General features: G+C 46.9%; 1 long non-coding RNA gene across 1 annotated transcript; it reads left to right on the plus strand.

The window, feature by feature from the left end:
* Positions 1-370: 370 nt before the first annotated feature.
* LOC115064235 lies at positions 371-2,811 on the plus strand. Its single transcript, XR_003844060.1, has 3 exons — positions 371-534; positions 1,262-1,411; positions 2,215-2,811. It is a non-coding gene; the product is annotated as an uncharacterized LOC115064235 (long non-coding RNA).
* Positions 2,812-5,535: the final 2,724 nt, after the last annotated feature.

Raw genomic sequence — 5,535 nt, forward strand, 5'->3', positions numbered from 1 at the left:
CAAGGCAGGAGGCGCCCTGCTCCCATTCCTTCTTGGTAGGAGCCAGTTTCTTATCTGATTTATTTGCCACCCTGGCGCTCTCCTCATCTTTCTGATTAATAGTTTAGTTGGGGGTTCTGGGAAATTTACATCCAATGGTTACCATAGCAACCAGCTCTTTTGCACAAGATCCCGTAGAAAAAAAAATGCATCTGGGGCCTTCTGAAGGAGCTGGATTTACAAGGACCTTGGCTCCCACCAGAGCAGAATGGGCAGGTACAACCCCCTGATACAGTAAGAATTATGAGCGGACAGGAACTGCTATAGCCCTAACATAAATTGAGAAGGACGGTTTTAGTGTCTGCTCTTCTGCCTTTCTTTGTCTTTCGCTGGACCCCTCCCTGCCCATCAACATTCTCTCCAGAAACATAGTTTCCCACAAGACTAAGGGAACAGACAGAGGAATCTGCGGCAGGTAGAATGAACTAAAACTGCACCTGGCAGCCTTGGGAGTTGGTAACTCTCTGACTGCATGTGTGTAGTTGGAGCCTTTTGGTGGGTGGTCCCAGAAAGACTGTGCAGAGGATCAGGTGGGGGTGACATGTGTGGGACCCTGGGAAGGGACAGTGGGACTGAGCCTACTTGTGAAACCAACTCTTGAAGCCCTTACTTAAGCAGAATATCAGATTCATTCATTGTAGCCTCCTGGGGCATCTTTAGGTCCTCATAAACACAATGCTGAACATGCGGCTGCCTGGTCCACAGAAAAATGTTTTAATTCTTTGAGGTTGTGTTAAGTGTGTGAGCACAATTTATTAACCCTGTGTGCGGTCTTTTATTCTCATAATAAAAACATTTTTCAGAACATGGTTAAATAACACGTGAACTGGGAATGGAAAAAAATTCATTGCATGTAAAACCCTATCCTACACCTTAGAGTCAACCCTAATGACAGGTGACACATACAAGTCATTTGCAAATCATGTGAAAACAATGTGCTGGGTGGTAGAGGAGATAGTTCTGCTGAAAGAGGCTCCTTAGCCTCCTGTGCGTCTTATCTGTGCAGTGGATGGCCAACTGGCTTCCATCTCAGGCTGACTGATGGGCACAGGCTTAGCTAAAAGATGTTTGTGGTAATTGATTAGCAATGTCTGCCCTGAGTACGACATGGGAGGAGGGAGAAAACGTATATCATGTATCTGCTATCTTTGGATCAGATGGCTCTGGATCAGGGGACTTGATTCCAAGTCACCTCAGATATTCCTTGTCTTCAGTGTTCTAGGCCTTTCGTCACCCTCAAGCTTGTAAAACCCTGAGGAAGCTGTGACTTTGTTATTTCACCACCTCGCTTCATTTCCTCTTCTGAGGACATTGGTCTGTTTGAGTGACCTCAGAACTGCCTAGAAGCCGAGAGCTGTGTCACATCTGGCTTGTAAGTAACACTGATTGGAGAGAAATAAAGTGTGGAGATTCTAGGGAGTCTCTGGCCTGCAGTAGCTTGCAGTAGAGCATAGGCATATAAGGGAATATTGTAGTGTTGTGTGTGATGTGTGTGTGTGTGTGCGTGTGTGTATATGTATGTATGTATATCTTTGTGTGTATGAATGTGTATCTTGTGTGTATGTATGTATATATGTATGTATATACATGTATGTATGTGTGTGTATCTCTCTGTGTGTATGTATGTATGTACGTACGTATGTATGTAAGTATGTATATCTGCGTGTGTATGTGTGTGTATGTGTGTGTGTGTGTGTGTGTGTGTGTGTGTGTACCTGGAATCAAATCCAGGGCTTCAGATTACATAGGCAAGCACACCACTAGGCTCTATTCTCCAGCTGGTGCCTTAAAAACAAACACTACTTATTATTTGAAACAAGGTCTCACTAAGCTGCTCAGGTTGACCTTTGAACTTGTCCTATAGCCCAGGCGGCCCTTGATTGTTCGTTCCCTTCTGCTTCCCTCTCTGAGTAGCTGGCATTGCAGGGTTGCATCCCAGCCCCAGCTTGCTGTAGATGTTTGAAAGGAGGGCAGTGATGAGCAGCTGCACTAGAGGGTGGAAATGCTCCTATGGGTTTATTTTGGGCTCACAGCTGTGCCCATCCCGAGAAACCTCTTTTGGAAACATGATGCTGTACTCAAAGGAGAAAGGTTCACCCAGGCCAAATACCCTTTTTATTCTATTTCTGCGGCCATGGTTACACTGTTCCACCTACTGTGCACTTTGTCTTCCAGCAGACATTGAACTGTGCTTCAAGTTCCAGCCTCAAAGTGGTGACACTTCTCTAGCCCCTTGGCCCATGAGGAGACCTGAACCACCTACCTACATCTCCATGTCTGGGCCAGCAGTGTTGCCTGGCTTCTTGGCAAATCCCTGGTTTGCTTGGTAGGTAACCTGTGCACAGCAGAGTGAAACATCTCAGGATGTCCTCAGATGAAGGAAGACGACGCAGCTCAGACCCTGGAAGGGAGCTGGAAGTCCAACTGAACCCTCCCACAGAGGTCCTCGCTTGAGTAGAGCTAACCCAGGGCAGTGTGGGCAGTGGGAGAAGTCCTGAGCTAATGTGTGCTGTGGATGTGTTAGGGACTGCGGTGCCTCAGACCGTGGGAATGGCAAAGCCTTCCCTGAGTGAGGCTCAGAGGGAAGGAAGCCTCCTCTGTCCTGACCTGGAATGTGACAGTGTGTGTACAGACTGCCAACCACAGCTTCCTCCTCCCTGGTGACCGCAGCCTGAGACTGTGTCCTACAGAGACCCTGTGCTCAGATCAGCTAAATCTGCCTCCTTGTTCAGCCAAATGCCATAAACTCTCCTCCCTGATTCCGATATAAAATGAGTGTGCTGAATTTCCAGGTTGTTATTGCAGCTGGGCATCCATCAGAGCCTGCACGGCTCACTGATCCCAGCTTTTTTTGTTTGTTGGTTGGTTTGTTTGAGACAGGGTTTCTCTGTGTAGCCCTGGCTGTCCTGGAACTCACTCTGGCTGGTCAGGCTGGCCTCGAACTCAGAAATCCAACTGCCTCTGCCTCCCAAGTGCTGGGATTAAAAGCGTGGGCCACCACTGCTGGGCTCTGATTCCAGCTTTTTTGTGTATGTTCTCTGTGTCTGTTCTTTCTCCTGTTCTGTCGTCACCCGACTCCTGTTTCCAGAACCAAGTAATGTAGGGTGTGGCAGGCAGAGGATGGATTTCCTAGTCCCGGTCCCAGGCCTTTTATGGTGGCTGGTGTGTGTGTGTGTGTGTGTGTGTGCATGTGTGTATAAGCATGTATGTATGTGTTGTAGTACATGTGTGCGTGTGTGTGCATGTGTGGTACATGTGTGTGTGTACATGTATGTGTGCACGTGTGTGCATGTGTGTGTATACATCTATGTGTGCACGTGTGTGCATGTGGGCGGTACCTGCATGTGTGCGTGTGTGCGCCTATGTGTGTGGTGGTGCCAGGAGTGCCATATGTCTGAGCTGGACTTCAGGAAGGGCCTCATATTAATATGATGATATTAGCTTAAGAGAGCTAAGAATTCGGACTCCAAGACCAGGCGTGGTGGCGCACGCCTTTAGTCCCAGCACTCGGGAGGCAGAGGCAGGCAGATTTCTGAGTTCGAGGCCAGCCTGGTCTACAGAGTGAGTTCCAGGACAGCCAAGGCTACACAGAGAAACCCTGTCTCGAAAAACAAACAAACAAACAAAAACAAAATACAACAACAACAACAACAACAAAAAGGTAAGTTTTCTCATGAGAACAGCATTCACATTGTTTCGTAACTGAAGCACCTCCTTGCAGCCCATGCTAAGACGGTTTAAAGAGCAAAGGCAGAGTTCTCCTGCTTTTAGCAGTTGGCGCACACTGCCCTTCTCATTGGCACCAATGCTCAGTGTTTGAACACTCTAGAGATGTAAAGCATCGCAGTAGTGACCCCAGTTTCTCAATCACTTGTTAGTCCTCCGGGCACCCCAGAACTGAACTTCCTTGGGCTTCTCTCAGCCTTTACTGGGGTCCTCTTGTCTCTTGTCATAGAGCATGCTCATATGAATCCCTGTGCAATTCCTATGTATCCTTGGAGAAGTTGCTCAAACTGGATTCCTGGACTCAGTGTTCCCGGGAAATGGCGGCGATAACTCTACCTTTCAGATATTTTTTTTTCTTTTTTTCTTCTCCCCTTTTAAAAATACTTCTTCATGTACTGTGTTTGTGAGGTAGGGTGTGCACAGTCCACACATGAAGGTCAGAGGACAACTTGCAAGAGTTGTTTCTTTCCACCATGTGAGTTTCAGGAATTGAATTCAGATCATCTGGCCTGGCGTCAAGTGTCCTTACAGTTGAGCTGTGGCAGCAGCCCCCCTGCAGGGTTTCAAAGATGAAGTCAAGTGAAGCAGGTGAGGTAGCTCACCACACTTCAGCTACATGAGCTTTACGGTGTGCAGTGGGTATCAGAAAGTTAGTAGTGACTATGATTTTTTTTTTTTTAAGATAGTGTGTTCTGTACCCAAGGCTAGCCTTGAACTTCTGATCCTTTTGCTTCCCACCTTTGAGTGCTGGGAATACAGCTGGGGTACATGTCACCACCCTGAAGCTCAGCAATTAGGATTGGTTCATCCAAGCCCCAATGCATGTCTATATGTTTAAACTAGAATCCTCTAGGTTAATTATCTATTACTGTGTAACAAATTACTCTAAAACTAAGTGGCTTAAATGAACAGCCATTATTGGCTCCAAGTTGCTGTAGGTTGGCTGTTGAGGTTTCATTTCTGAGGAGGTCAAGTCTGTGGACTCATCTGGGATCACTTGTGCTTCCTGTGCTGAGCTGTTAATCAGCTGTCGATTGGCTTTCCTGAATTTGGAGGAGCTCACATTCGCGTTTAGGGACTGTACTGTGACAGTTTAGCTGACTTTTACCCTCCAGCTGTTCAGTCTGGGTTTATTCTTGGGGTGGAGTCAAGGTTCCTAAGAAAGGGAGTGGCAAGATCCAAGGCCAGCTAAGGTTAGGGCTCAGAGCTAATGTTAGGGCTCAGAGCTAGCATAATGTTCTCTCTTCATCTCTGGCACATTCTACTGGCCAAACCTAACCATAAAGCCAGGGGTGTGGGAATGGAATCCACTCTTGGTAGGGAGAGTCTTCCTCAGGAAAGCAGTACAGATAAAGGGAGAGACAAACCTCAAGTCATTTTTGTAAACCATCTATACCAAGTTCCTCTTTATAAATGCAAAATGGTTCATTGAGTTTCCCGGGGCCGCAGTGAGGGACTGGAGAGAAATCTCTTTTTTCCACCTGGTGGTCCAAGTCTATTCTTAGATCTAGTCTAATAAAATGAATTTCACACTTGGGTTATTCACCCACTAACAAACACGCTGTTCTTATCGATGCCTAGGACAAACGCCGAGGCAGGCTGGATTTCTTGTTCTGTTACCTTCAAGTACAATAATTGTTAATTACTGCTTTCTTTGGTTCGGCTGTGTTTGCCAATAGTCGGCCACATACATTAGCTTCCCTTGTGACCCCTGGGGCTCATCCAGTGTTGAAGCTCAGGTCACATAGGCTAGCTTCCCTTGTGACCCCT

Source organism: Mus pahari, chromosome 6, assembly GCF_900095145.1.
Source record: "Mus pahari chromosome 6, PAHARI_EIJ_v1.1, whole genome shotgun sequence".
Taxonomy (NCBI): Eukaryota; Metazoa; Chordata; class Mammalia; order Rodentia; family Muridae; genus Mus; species Mus pahari.